Source organism: Leucoraja erinacea, chromosome 18 (genome assembly GCF_028641065.1).
Source record: "Leucoraja erinacea ecotype New England chromosome 18, Leri_hhj_1, whole genome shotgun sequence".
Classification (NCBI taxonomy): Eukaryota; Metazoa; Chordata; class Chondrichthyes; order Rajiformes; family Rajidae; genus Leucoraja; species Leucoraja erinaceus.
In genome coordinates this window covers 30,048,216-30,063,215 of record NC_073394.1, presented here as the reverse complement: position 1 = coordinate 30,063,215, position 15,000 = coordinate 30,048,216, and the positions used below count along the sequence as shown (strand labels likewise).

The following is a 15,000-nucleotide window of genomic DNA, read 5'->3' as shown; positions in this document are numbered from 1 at the left end:
AGTGAGTGTGGGGGGGGGGGGGGGAAGGATTTTATTTTAAAAATGTGTACATAAAAATGTCCAAATGTTTTGAGGATTGTTTGAGTGAATGTAAAAGTGAATTAGCTAGCGAAATGGAAGAAATCACGGAGTTTCAGCGTGTGGTTTTGGTGGACCAGGGAATCAAAGGCCGAATCTGAAATACACCTACAATCACCTACACACACACACACACACACACACCTACAAACTCACACACACCTACACCCACACACACACACAGTTTTAATAGTATATAGATAGATGGATATAGATATATCAAGGGAGGTTTCTTTGGTGCAAAGAATATTGTAAACATTTAAGGTAAATGTGATGTGCCTGGAAGAGCATGTGAAAACTGAAACACAACATGAAGATCTTGACCATCATCAAGTATGCAGATGATACAACGGTGATTGGCCTCATCAGCAACAACGATGAGCTGGCCTACAGGGAGGAGGTCCAGCACTTAGCAGCATGGTGCGCTGACAACAACTGGCCCTTAACTCCAAGAAGACCAAGGAGCTCATTGTAGACTTCAGGAAGTCCAGAGGCGGCACGCACACCCCCATCCACATTAACGGGACGGAGGTGGAACATGTTTCTAGCTTCAGGTTCCTGGGAGTCAACATCTCCGATGACCTCTCTTGGACCCACAATACCTCTACTCTGATCAAGAAGGCTCATCAGCGTCTCTTCTTCCTGAGGAGACTGAAGAAGGTCCATCTGTCTCCTCAGATCCTGGTGAACTTCTACCGCTGCACCATCGAGAGCATCCTTACCAACTGCATCACAGTATGGTATGGCAACTGCTCTGTCTCCGACCGGAAGGCATTGCAGAGGGTGGTGAAAATTGCCCAACGCATCACCGGTTCCACGCTCCCCTCCATTGAGTCTGTCCAAAGCAAGCGCTGTCTGCGGAGGGCGCTCAGCATCGCCAAGGACTGCTCTCACCCCAACCATGGACTGTTTACCCTCCTACCATCCGGGAGGCGCTACAGGTCTCTCCGTTGCCGAACCAGCAGGTCGAGGAACAGCTTCTTTCCGGCGGCTGTCACTCTACTAAACAACGTACCTCGGTGACTGCCAATCACCCCCCCCCCCCCCCCCCCCCGGACACTTATTATTTTTTTTATTCAAATCGTTTGCTATGTCGCTCTTCAAGGGAGATGCTAAATGCATTTCGTTGTCTCTGTACTGTACACTGACAATGACAATTAAAATTGAATCTGAATCTGAATCTGAAGATATAGACACAAGGAATTGCAAATGCTGCAGTAACTCAGTGGGCCAGGCAGCATTTCTGAGGTGATGTTTCATGTCGGGATCCTTCTTCAGACTCACGAACTGAAATGCCACCTATCCATGTTCTCCAGAGATGCTGTCTGATTCATTGAATAACTCTAACATTTTTTATCTTTTTTATGACCATAAAAATGCCAAATGTGTTTAATAAAACTATCAATTATACCAAAAGCATTTATTTTTGTACTGACAACATCCAACTTCAGTTCAGATAATTAGCTCTGGAGAACAATAGGAAAACTGTAACGTTGGACATTAGGTGGCACTTCAATGAAGGCAAACCATAAAAAAAACAATATAGAATTTGAGATTGAAGATGGACATCCTTCTTTATTTCCAAACTAGTGAGTTGCTTTAGTTTTCAGCTTAAAGGTTATAAAATGACTCACCACCTCAGCACAGTGAAAAAGTATTGGAGGCAATGCTTCATCAGCAAAAGCATTGAAAAATTTACCATGTACAAAATCATGCTTGGGTAGATGTACAGAGGTTCTTGCCTAGAGTAGGGGAATTGAGGACCAGAGGACATAGGTTCAAGGTGAAGGGGGAAAGATTGAATAGGAATCTGAGGTGTAACTTTTTCACATAAAAGGTGGTGGATGAATGGAACAAGCTGCCAGAGGAAGTAGTTGAGGCTGGGACTATTCCATTGTTTAAGAAGCAGTTGGACAGGTACATGGATAGAACAGGTTTGGAGGTATATGGACCAAACGCAGGCAAGTGGAACTAGTGGAACTGGGACATAGTTGGCCGATGTGGGCAAGTTGGGCGAAGGGCCTGTTCCAACACTGTATCACTCTAATGCTGAAGAAACTGCTGCTCAATTCCTATTTATGTTTGTCAAGGTTATTTAGACACAAAGTGCTGGAGTAACTCAGTGGGTTAGGCAGGATCTCTGGAGAAAAAGGATGGGTGATGCTTTGGGTCGGAATCCTTCTTCAGACTCAGTCCGAAGAAGGGTTCCGACCCAAATTAAGAAGGGTTTCGGCCCGAAACGTTGCCTATTTCCTTTGCTCCATAAATGCTGCTGCACCCGCTGAGTTTCTCCAGCACTTTTGTCTACCTTCGATTTTCCAGCATCTGCAGTTCCTTCTTAAATACTTTACCCCTATCCATTTTCTCCAGAGATGCTGCAGTTCCTTCCTATACTGTCAAGGTTATTTTAATAAAATACTAAATATAATTTTAATTTTAGTAAAATACAAGGTTCAAATTATATTCTACTCCCTGCTGCCATGTAACTTCAGTCTCATTACTGTACAAATATGTGTGACTATTATAAATAATTTTCCATGATAAAATATTAAATCCATCAGCTCTTATTAAGTAATTTAACATGATGCTAATAAAAATTACATGGTGAATAATGGTTTTGACATTTTAGGTGGATTAATTAATGGATTTGCTGAGAAACATCTCCACCCTCAGCGAGAACAGGTTCAGCTTGATAATCTCATATCCAGGCAACCCTTCCAGCATTCATCTGCATCGTGAACTCTGCTTTTTCTATGACAAGGATGCAGAATAAAACTGAGCTGCATTCTGTTTAATGATAAACAACTGACAATAAGCCGGCATCTTAATTAATCAACAGGAATGCTAGATTTTATTTTTCTAAGATAACACGTGGCGTATCATTGCGTGCTTGTTCCCAAAGAGGATCAGGTATCTTACGTCACAATCGCCCCACTCTTAAATCTTTATTTATCTGTACACTGTGGAGGACTTGATTGCAATCATGCTTCTACTTTGACTGGAGAGCACACGACAAAAGCTTTTCACTGCATCTCGGTACACACATGATAATAATAAACTAAGCTGGAATTGCTCACTACAGTTCAAAGTTTAAGCTGAAGTCTGAAGAAGAGCGTGAATAAGGGTCCAGACCTGAAATGACACCTATCCATGTTCTCCAGGGGCACTGACACTGACTGACCCGCTCAGTTACTCCAGCACTTTGGGTCTTTTAAAAAAAAGTAAACCAGCATCTGCAGTTCCTTGCTTCCATAAATATTTTACTGTCGGTATGAGTTTGAATATTAGTGGGAAATGAAGATCTATAGTCAAGGATTTTTAGAGCAGTTGCAGCAGATCAAAATGTTGAAGAAAAATAGTGATTTTGATCAATATGAGAGCAGAGTAAATTTGATAGGACGGTCAGGAAAGATTTTGCTCTTTCCAGCAAAACATCAGGTTACCTATCGGGGGTGACAAATATAACAGAGTATTTCTAATGTGAGGCATTTATGTGGCACCTACAGACTCGATGTGAACCACAGTGCTTTACAGTCAAACTGTATCAATAGGTGCAATGCAGGTAACACAAACACTAATTTCTGAGTATTCCAATGTTTCTTGTCAACATGTTGAGGGAGATAGACACAAAATGCTGGAGTAACTCAGTGGGACAGGCAGCATCTCTGGAGAGAAGGAACGGGTGACGTTTTGGTCGAGACCCTTCTTCAGAGGGAGAAATATTGGTTAAATACTAGAGTGAACTACTTGATCAAAATCAAAATATTATTCTCGGTATCTTTAAAATAAAAATCCAACTGAGGAACTATAAGATACCTAATTTTAATGTCTCATTGGAAAAACTAAGTCCAGCACCACCGTGCATAACAAGAGTGCATATGGTCTCAACCTTGGTTAGGAAATGAAGTATCCAATCACTACATTTTTTTTTCAGTGCGTTACCGTGCATTGTTAGGCTTGCTTACTTCTTGACCTTCAAATAATGTAAATTCTTCAAAATACCTACTGAAAGGAAGATTTGCTATGACAAGTTCTTGATTCTTTTGCTGCATAATGCTCAAAGGCCATGAATCATCCTCCAATGCACAACATTGTTTAGTTTCATTTAATGCGAATCCTGACCAGCTTTCTGAACATTATGGAAGACAACATATGGGAAAGAAAAGAGCAAGTGGACCACCAGATAGATAAAATACTGGCATATTTAAGAAGTTGAATTGTTTAGAACATAGATGTGAGATGTACTTATGTTTATCATAAAGTATCCTTCTCCCCTAATTTAAATTTTAAAGATAGCAACCTGAATGTTGTGTGGTAAGTTGATTAAAAAGTTCCAACTGTTTTATTTCAAAGTGTGAGATTAAAATAGTGCAGTGTGAATTGGTAGAATCAAAAATTAAAGCAACCAGATGAAGGCGGGCGGCACAGTGGAGCAACGGTAGAGTTTCTGCCATATAGCATCAGAGACCCGGGTTCAAACCTGACTACGGGTGCTGTTTGTACGGAGTTTGTATGTTCTCCCTGTGACTGCGTGTATTTTCTCTGGGTGCCCCAGCTCCCTCCTACGTACAAAGACGTACAGGTTTGTGGATTAAATTAGCTTCTGTAAATTGTTCCTAGTGTGTAGGACAGAACTAGTGTATGGGTGATCCCTGGTTGGTGCAGAGTGGGTGGGCCTTTTTCTACACTGTATCTCTAAATCTAACATACCATATCCCTGTAAGAAAATAAGACCTGCGAACACCAATTCAATATTAATGATTCATGCAAGATATACTTGAAGGAGGACCATTTGGCATCCCGGGGTATGAAAATCTGGAACTCTTCCCCATTCACCAACCCACCACTATAAATCTGATGAGACTTGATTTCTTAAAACACTGAGACTGAAACTTTTCAATAGTTGAAAATGAGCCAAGGCTTCAAGGATAGTTGAAATTAAGATACAGGCTTCAAGGACAACTGGTCTATTTACCCTTTTGGACAAATATGTCCAAATAAGGACAAATATGTTTGTTCAAGAGGCCAAAATGGATATGGTTGGAACATTTTGGCAGCATGGAATGAGAGTGCCAACTTGAAGTAAGAGAAAGTAGACTCTGCATTTGCAGAGAACACAGGCAACTGTGCCATAAACTGCTCACTAATGCTTTCCGGCAATAATGATCACTTCAATGCCTGCTCAATTTGTTTTTAGTATGGCTGTATGGTAATTCGAGTTCTACTGTACCTTAACTGACACACATGATAATAAACAGATCTTTGAACCTTTGAATACCAAAGATAATTCCAGCCAGAGGCTGAAACTGCATGGTCACCAAGGAAACCATAGGCAAAGCAGATAAAAAAAATCACCGCCTTTTTTAAAAACAGAAAGTGTCAGGAGTGATGGAGTATGAGTGTAAACAGCAAATAGAAATGTTATTCACTATAAGTGTAACCATATAACCATATAACCATATAACAATTACAGCACGGAAACAGGCCATCTCGGCCCTACAAGTCCATGCCGGACAATTTTTTTTCCCCTTAGTCCCACCTGCCTGCACTCGTACCATAACCCTCCATTCCCTTCTCATCCATATGCCTATCCAATTTATTTTTAAATGATACCAATGAACCTGCCTCCACCACTTCCACTGGGAGCTCATTCCACACCGCCACCACTCTCTGCGTAAAGAAGTTCCCCCTCATATTACCCCTAAACTTCTGTCCCTTAATTCTGAAGTCATGTCCTCTTGTTTGAATCTTCCCTATTCTCAAAGGGAAAAGCTTGTCCACATCAACTCTGTCTATCCCTCTCATCATTTTAAAGACCTCTATCAGGTCCCCCGTTAACCTTCTGCGCTCCAGAGAATAAAGACCTAACTTATTCAACCTATCTCTGTAACTTAGTTGTTGAAACCCAGGCAACATTCTAGTAAATCTCCTCTGTACTCTCTCTATTTTGTTGACATCCTTCCTATAATTTGGCGACCAAAATTGTACACCATACTCCAGATTTGGTCTCACCAATGCCTTGTACAATTTTAACATTACATCCCATCTTCTATACTCAATGCTCTGATTTATAAAGGCTAGCATACCAAAAGCTTTCTTTACCACCCTATCTATATGAGATTCCACCTTCAAGGAACTATGCACGGTTATACCCAGATCCCTCTGTTCAACTGTATTCTTCAATTCTCTACCATTTACCATGTACGTCCTATTTTGATTTGTCCTGCCAAGGTGTAGCACCTCACATTTATCAGCATTAAACTCCATCTGCCATCTTTCAGCCCATTTTTCCAAATGGCCTAAATCACTCTGTAGACTTTGGAAATCCTCTTCATTATCCACAACACCCCCTATCTTGGTATCATCTGCATACTTACTAATCCAATTTACCACACCTTCATCCAGATCATTGATGTACATGACAAACAACAAAGGACCCAACACAGATCCCTGAGGCACCCCACTAGTCACCTGCCTCCAACCCTATAAACAGCCATCCACCATTACCCTCTGGCTTCTCCCATTCAGCCACTGTTGAATCCATCTTGCTATTCCTGCATTTATACCCAACAGTTGAACCTTCTTAACCAACCTTCCATGAGGAACCTTGTCAAAGGCCTTACTAAAGTCCATATAGACAACATTCACTGCTTTACCCTCGTCAATTTCCCTAGTAACCTCTTCAAAAAATTCAAGAAGATTAGTCAAACATGACCTTCCAGGCACAAATCCATGTTGACTGTTCCTAATCAGACCCTGTTTATCTAGATGCTTATATATATTGTCTCTAAGTATCTTTTCCATTAATTTGCCCACCACTGAAGTCAAACTAACAGGTCTATAATTGCTAGGTTTACTCTTAGAACCCTTTTTAAACAATGGAACAACATGCGCAGTACGCCAATCCTCGGGGACTATTCCCGTTTCTAATGACATTTGAAATATTTCTGTCATAGCCCCGGCTATTTCTACACTAACTTCCCTCAATGTCCTAGGGAATATCCTGTCAGGACCTGGAGACTTATCCACTTTTATATTTTTCAAAAGTGTCAGTACTTCTTTTACTTTGAACCTCATAGTATCCATAGCTACTCTACTAGTTTCCCTTACCTCACATAATTCAATATCCTTCTCCTTGGTGAATACCGAAGAAAAAAAAATTGTTCAATCTCTCCCCCATCTCTTTTGGCTCTGCAGATAGCTGTCCACTCTGTCTCTCCAATGGACCAATTTTATCCCTCCTTATCCTTTTGCTATTAATATAGCTGTAGAAACCCTTTGGATTGAACATTCCGTAACATTCCGTTATCTTGTCTTAGCAGTACTTTCCTCGGGTGTTCATAAGCCTCCACGGGCATCTATGATGTAGAAATCAACAAGATTCACTACTCTCTGGCGGAAAAAAATTCCTCTCATCTCATTCCTGAATGAATTCCAGAAAGAGGAAATGCCCTTCCCGCATCTCACCTGTCATGCTCCAAAAGAATGCCAGGTGCTTCAATGACATCACCACTTTTTATTCTAAATTCAAGAAAGAATGTCAACTTATTTTCTCTTCACAGCACTACGTCATGCATTATTCCAAGGCAGCTCTCACTGGGAGCCTGTACACTCTTGTTCATAAATCTCCTTGCTGTAAAGACCAACAAGTAGTTTACCTTCCTAATTGGTTGCAATACCCACTTATAAACATTCAGAGATTTGTGTGCAAGGGCATCCAGTTTCCACTGAACACCAAGGACTTTTAATTAATCATTATTTAAAGAATGCATTGTTTTGCTATCTTTTCCGTATAGTCAATAACCTTACATTTCCCCCCTATTATAATTCCACCTGCAGTGCCCTTGCACATCAACTTATCTTTAGTACATCTTCTAGAACCCTAGAACCATCAGTTCTGTATCATCAACCTTGACATTATGTACCTGGGTCCCTCATCCACATCATTGATGCACACTGGGTGTGCTTGTACATCAGTCACTGAAAGTAAGCATACAGGTACAGCAGGCAGTGGAGGAAGCTAATGGTATGTTGGCCTTCATTGCGAGAGGATTTGAATTTGGGAGCAAGGAGGTCCTACTGCAGTTGTACAGGTTCCTGGTGAGACTGTGTGCAATTTTGGTCTCCTAATTTGAGGAAGGACATTATTGCTATTGTGGGAGTACAACGTAGGTTGGTGAAACTGACATATGATGAAAGAATAGGTCGACTAGGCTTGTATTCACTGGAATTTAGGTTGAGAGGGTATCTTACAAAAACATATAAAATTCTTAACGGATTGGACAGTCTAGATGCAGGAAAAATGTTCCTGATGTTGGGAGAGTCCAAAACCAGGGGTCACAGTTTAATAGTACGGCGCAGCCGATTAGGACTGAAACGAGGAAAAACTCCTTCATCCAGAGAGTTGTGAATCTATGGAATTCTCTGCCACAGAAGGCAGTGGAGGCCAATTCACTGGATGTGTCAAAGAGAGAGTTAAGCCCCTGAACCATTGTACGAGGTAATTCCAGAGTTCTCCCGCGTTTTCCCCTGATTCGAACTCGGAGAATGTCCGTAGCGGGACCGTAGGAGTTCGTGGATGTCTCGTAGCGGCTCATAATGCTAACGGTAGGTACTCTGGAAATCCAGTAAACTCGTGACATTTTTTCAACACTGTGAAAAATGTCCACGAGTAAAAAAATACCTGTAATGAAAAAAATTGCTACTTTTTACTCGTACAAGCCGCTACGAGACATCCATGAACTCCTACGGGCCCGCTACGGACACTCTCCGAGTTCGAATCAGGGGAAAACTTGGGAGAACACTTGAATTACTTCGTACAGTGGGACAGGCCCTTTAGATTTATCTCTTAGGGCTAAAGGAATCATGGGATTATGGGGAACAAGCAGGAACGGGGTACTGATTTTAGATGATCAGCCATGATCATGTTGAATGGCGGTGCTGGCTCGAAGGGCCAAATGACCTACTCCTTCACCTATTTTTCTGTGGTTCTACGGGGACATAATGGGCAACTTGCTTGAGCAAACAATAAAATCCTCCACTTAATGCCTCTGCAGTCCACTAGAATAAAGGTGCTGACATCAGTTAATGGCGTTCTGTTAAACAGTTAATCTGTATTTGATTTGCAAGTCATGAAGTATATAAGATGTACAAACACCAGAAAATGTTATGATCTGTGGACTAACTTGAGTAATTATCTCTCCCTTAGTTTAGGAGATATTCATTTAATTGAGTTTACATACTACTCAGTTCCCAAGAGAACGTCGCCGGCACTGCATCTCAAAGTAACCATCATTACACCCAATCCTTCATAAGACAGCAACACTGGAATAATCAGAATAGAGGGCTGCTTCCTTCATTCATGACTGAACGTTTGCACTGAACAAACAAGAACTCAAACTGTGAGCATGCCTGTGTTTAATTTTCCTGAATTGTTAAAACCAAGGATTTATCCTTCAAAGGCAATGTCGATAAACCACCTAATTAAATCCCTCGTTGAAAGTCGTTGACAATTCTTCAGGCATTTAATGAGTTTCAACTCATTATTTTAAATTAGACTAAAAATACAGCCCATCCTCATGTTAATTCATTCTAATCTATACAATGATGAAAGTTACCACCAGCTGAAAGGCTACTTCATGGTGATATAGAACCGAGTAAAACGGAAGCCCCAGTTCTGAACTCCGGCCAGCAGTGAGCTAGCTGGCTGATGATATCCATCAAGTACAGTGCTAATTGGGCTGCCAGGACTCAACCGGAGAGCAGAAAAGGAGAGAATCAACTTTGGTTTTGGTCTGAGGGTTCCCGACCTGAACCTTTGCCTCCACAGACATTGCCTGACCTGCTGATCTACTTGAGCACTGTGTTTTACTCAAGGTTCCATCCTCTCATAGATTCTACCTCTGGGTTTTGGTATAATTGTTACCCTTGATGTTGAAGGGAAATTCAGGTCTTTGGCCATTTGGATGAAGGCTAGATCTGGCCTAAGAATTAGAAGCAGGAAACATCTATCTGGTCCCTCGTTCACCATTGAATAAGCTTGTGGCTTATCTTTCACCTCAACTCCACCTTCCTGCACACCTATCATATTGCGTGAAGACAGACACAAAATGCTGGTGTAACTCAGTGGGACAGGCAGCATCTCTTGAGAGAAGTAATGGGTGACGTTTCGGGATGAGACCCTTCTGAAGATGTGTCTCGACCCAAAACGTCACCCATTCCTTCTCTCCAGAGATGCTGCATGTCCCGCTGAGTTACTCCAGCATTTTGCGTTTATCTTCGATTTAAACTAGCATCTGAGTTCTTTCCTACATCTATCATATTGCTTGATTCCCTGAACATCTGTCTTGCATTTACTCAACCACAGAGTCCCCACTACGGTGGCTAGGGTGGGGAGGCCCCACTCTGGTACATTTAAAGTATAGGTTTTAGACATAAGCCCATGGACATGTTCTGAAAGCTTCACCATTTTTAAAAAAATTCACAAAGAAACTGAATTCTGCATCTCAATATTATGAGAAGGCTAGGCACATTATGTACAAGGAAATATCGTTTACAATTGGCTTTCCAAAGGCAGCACATTAAAACTGATTAATGTAATTGTAAGAAATCAAAAGTAGTGTTGATTAAAATGTAATATAATGCCACAGATTAAAAGGACGTACCTTCAGAAAGATGAGGAGGAATTTTGTTAGTCAGAGGGTGGTGAATCTGTGAGATTCATTGCCACAGACTGCTGTGGAAGCCAATTCAATGGATATTTTAATCAGAGATTGGCAGATTCTTGATTAGTAATGGTGTCAGGATTCATAGGGTGAAGGCAGGAGAATGAGGACTATATAAGACTCTCACCAGTGTCCTTTCTATACCCCGTAACTCTGCTCTCACTCCCCATCCCCCCCACTCATAACAAGGGCAGAGTCCCCTTTGTCCTCACTTTCCACCGCACCAGCCGTCACATACAACAGATAATTCTCCAACATTTTTGCCACCTCCAACTAGATCCCACCACTGGCCACATCTTCCCATCTCACCCCTTTCGGCTATCCGCAGAGATGGCTCCCTCCGTAACTGCCTGGTCAATTTGTCCCTTCCCACCGAAACCACCCTACTTTCCCTTGCAACCGCAGGAAATGCAACACGTTGCTTTACCTTCCCCCTTGACTCCATCCAAGGACCCAAGCAGTCTTTCCAGGTGCGGCAGAGGTTCACCTGCACCTCGTCCAACCTCATTTATTGCATCCGCTGCTCTAGGTGTCAGCTGCTCTACATCGGTGAGACCAAGCGGAGGTTTGGCGAACACTTCGCCCAACATCAGTTCGTAATAACCAACCTGATCTCCCTGTGGCTCAGCACTTCAACTCCTCCTCCCATTCCAAATCCGATCTTTCTGTCCTGGGCCTCCTCCATGGCCAGAGTGAGTCCCACCGTAAATTGGAGGAGCAGCACCTCATATTTTGCTTGGGTAGTTTACACCCCAACGGTATGAACATTGACTTCTCCAATTTCAGGTATTCCTTGCTTTCTCCCTCCTTCCCCTCCACTTCCCAGCTCTCTCACAGCCCACTGTCTACGCCTCTTCCTTTCTTCTTCCCGCCCCCACCACCCCCACATCAGTCTGAAGAAGGGTCTTGACATGAAACATCACCTATTCCTTCGCTCCACAGATGCTGCCTCACGCGCTGAGTTTCTCCAGCATTTTTATCTACCTTTGAGGGAAAGATAGATCAGCCATGTTTGAATGGCGGAGTAGACTTAATGGGTCGAATGAACTAATTATGCTCCTAGATCCTATGAATTTACGAAGTTATGTTTGTGATAAGCCAGTTAATGTTGAATGAAAACCCAAAAATGCGTCTAGGCTTCCTGCTTGAGCAACCATGACCAGCCAATATATATTACAAGTACAGGTCACCTCTTTAACCTGCAGCCAATGCAACTATGCATCACTGATCTGCTTTAAAGAAGTATCAGATAATCCAGCAAGATTCCCTCTGCAATGTGCCAGAAATATATATTAAAAAGTTATTTTTTGAGATTAATCAGTTACCTCAAATAAGAGGCAACATTTAAAAACATACCGGATGGTTTGGTATTAAAGGGTGCTACAAACTAACCACAATTTGTTGTACAAGACGTGTCCCTGTAATGTGAAATTTTATTTAGTAATCTACAGGTGGAGTTTTGACAATTTTTATTATTTCCCTCTACCAATTAGTTTTGTGTGTTTTACTTTGAGGACGCTTTGGTTTGTACAGTGGGTGTTGAAAACAATTCTACCATCAGCTTGTCAAAGTTTTTCAACCTGTGTTAAGGATCCTTGGGACTGAACAGTTCTGAGCTGTTTGTCATGGTTGTTCATTCTTTGCCATTTATAATGAATTTGGTGGAGGAATCCTTTAATGAACAAGAGCACTGACAGGAAATGGAGAGAGATCTTGATTGAGGAACAAAGAAACTGCCAATGAACTTGAAGACATGGCCCTTATCTTTTTTTAAAAAACAATGTTGAATTATAATAAATAAACATGTGGTTCCTCTGGCTTCACATAATTGGCAGTTTCTCAACAGGTTTTGTAATATTTCATAAAATTAAATGTATTCACTTATCATAAATACTCTTAATACTTCCATGTAAACTGAGAATCTATAACAAAAAAAGACTGAGAAAAATTAAGTATTTTGAGTAATATTTCACTGGTGTCTTTAATTCTAGCACAGGTATTTAAAAAATCTTCTTTAACATTATATTGAAATAACCTAATGTAATTGTACAGGCATCTGCTTGCCTAAGATGTCCTAATGAAAGAGAATAATTTAGTATAAACTCAAAAGTTCATTTGGAATTTCAATTGAACATTCATTGGAAGCTTGAATGGAGAGTTCCTTGAATCTGTTTAATGCCGATTATTTCCTGACAAATATTTCACAACTTGGTTTGGAAACTGGGTAAACATTTTAAGATGTTAGAAAGTGATCATTAGCCTGGGTTATCATCAGACAGTGAGAAATGGGAAAGTACATTATATAGTGCAACATCTGCGAAGTTCATTTTCTACATTCATGGAGAGAGAGTCAAGTTTAGTAAACATTGAAAGATTGGAGATGAGTAGTAGTTAACTTATCATTAATATTTCTTCCTTATAAATACATTTGCCATTTGACCTTGTGAGTAGAGTATGCAACCATACAGAGGATGAAGAATAAAATGGCAAATGCTTTTGGTCACTGGGTACATGACTAAATTACCTGGTACCTTTCAATTTGGCTAAAAAGGCTGATACTTATGCTCCACGACAAATTACAAAGAAAATTAAATTAAAAAAAAACACCCTTACAGTTTCAGTCTTTTGCTGTCGTTTAACTGTTTCAATGCAAATGGTGACATAAATAGCCAACTGTGTTTGCGTTTACAACATTTTGTCTAAAAAAAGAGTAGAGTTTTCTAATCTTCCACCACCCATGTTGATGTTAGTACCCATTAAAAATCAACGTGAACACGGAACAATGTCTTTTCAGGAATTGGAAACTGAGAATATAAATATCGGCATTGGAACTCAACAACAAGGTAATCAGTCTCTGTTGCATGAGAATATGTAAAGATTAATTTATGCAGCACCATTTTACATCTATGAGAAATATTGCAAGGTATCTCACAAAATTCTTGAAGATTAATTGACTAATGTAATTAATTGCGGTGTACTTTGAGACATTTGTGAGCAGTGGGAATGATACTGCTATAGACACAATATGGGTGCACACCTCGAGATTATTGTGATGTACGCAAAGTGGACAGTTTTGATACAGTAACCTTCCATGAACGGCAGTGAAATAATCAGCTTTTCTAACTTTCTCATCATTCATCCGTAAAACCAATGTCTATTTAATATGGAGAAATATCAAATCAAAAGTCAAAAGCCCCTCAAGCCTGTTCTTACATTTAGTTTATGCAACAGATGCATCTTTCAGAGTTATTGATGGTAAAGGTCATGCTGTTGAAGTGTCACAATGGTAAAGGTCACAAGAACCGCTTACTACTATTTCCAATATCAATCTAACCACATTGATCAATGTCAACTGTAGTCAATAACTCCCCTGTGAATAGCTTGTGATGTCTAAGTTAAAGGCTATATATTAATGAGTTGTTGTTCCATCTCAAACAGTTAACAATGACATCCAAACATGGTCAGAAATCAGTTCAAAGATGAAAATGATGTTAACTGAAGCCAATATATTGTACAGTTAAAATCAGCAGCTATGCACATTTTCCAACCATTGAAAAATGTCAATAGGTGTCAAGTATGATTCTGAATGGGATGTTTGTAGATAGCCATAAGAGTGATACAGCACCGAAATAGGCCCTTTGGCCCATCATGTCCATGCCGACCACACAGATGGCACAGTGGTGCATCGTAGAGTTGAGACCAGGGTTCAATCCTGACTACGGGTGCTGTCTGTACAGAGTTTGTGCCCTATAGTGACATAGGTCTTCTCTGGGTGCTCTGACTTCCTCCCACATTCCACAGATGTACAGGTTTGTAGGTTAAATGGGTTCTGTTAATTGTAAATTGTCCCTAGTATGTAGGATAGAAGGGACTGCTACCATGCAGTATCTCTAAAGACCAAGTTAGTATACTGGGCTAGTCACATTTGCCTGCATTTGGCTCATATGCCTCTAAAACACATGTCCACCCAAAGCCTTTTAAATGTCACAGGAACATGTGAAAAACAAAAAGTTCTGACAAACCAGGTTATTTTCCAATGCTTGAAGAACTTCAGAGTTGGAATCGGTGAGTCAATCTCTCGAGTCTGATCCACCATTCACTGGTGACCCGTGAGCCATATTGGCACAATGGCCAAATATTCTCAAAATGTGCATCACTGATTAATTATCATTTAAGCAAGAATTACCATTAACAAATG

The 15,000-nt window shown here is 40.7% G+C and overlaps 1 protein-coding gene across 4 annotated transcripts in view; it reads right to left on the bottom strand.

The window, feature by feature from the left end:
- The window catches only part of LOC129705862 (activating molecule in BECN1-regulated autophagy protein 1-like), a 287,629-nt gene that overhangs the window by 44,639 nt on the left and 227,990 nt on the right, over window positions 1–15,000 (bottom strand). The window lies entirely within an intron of this gene.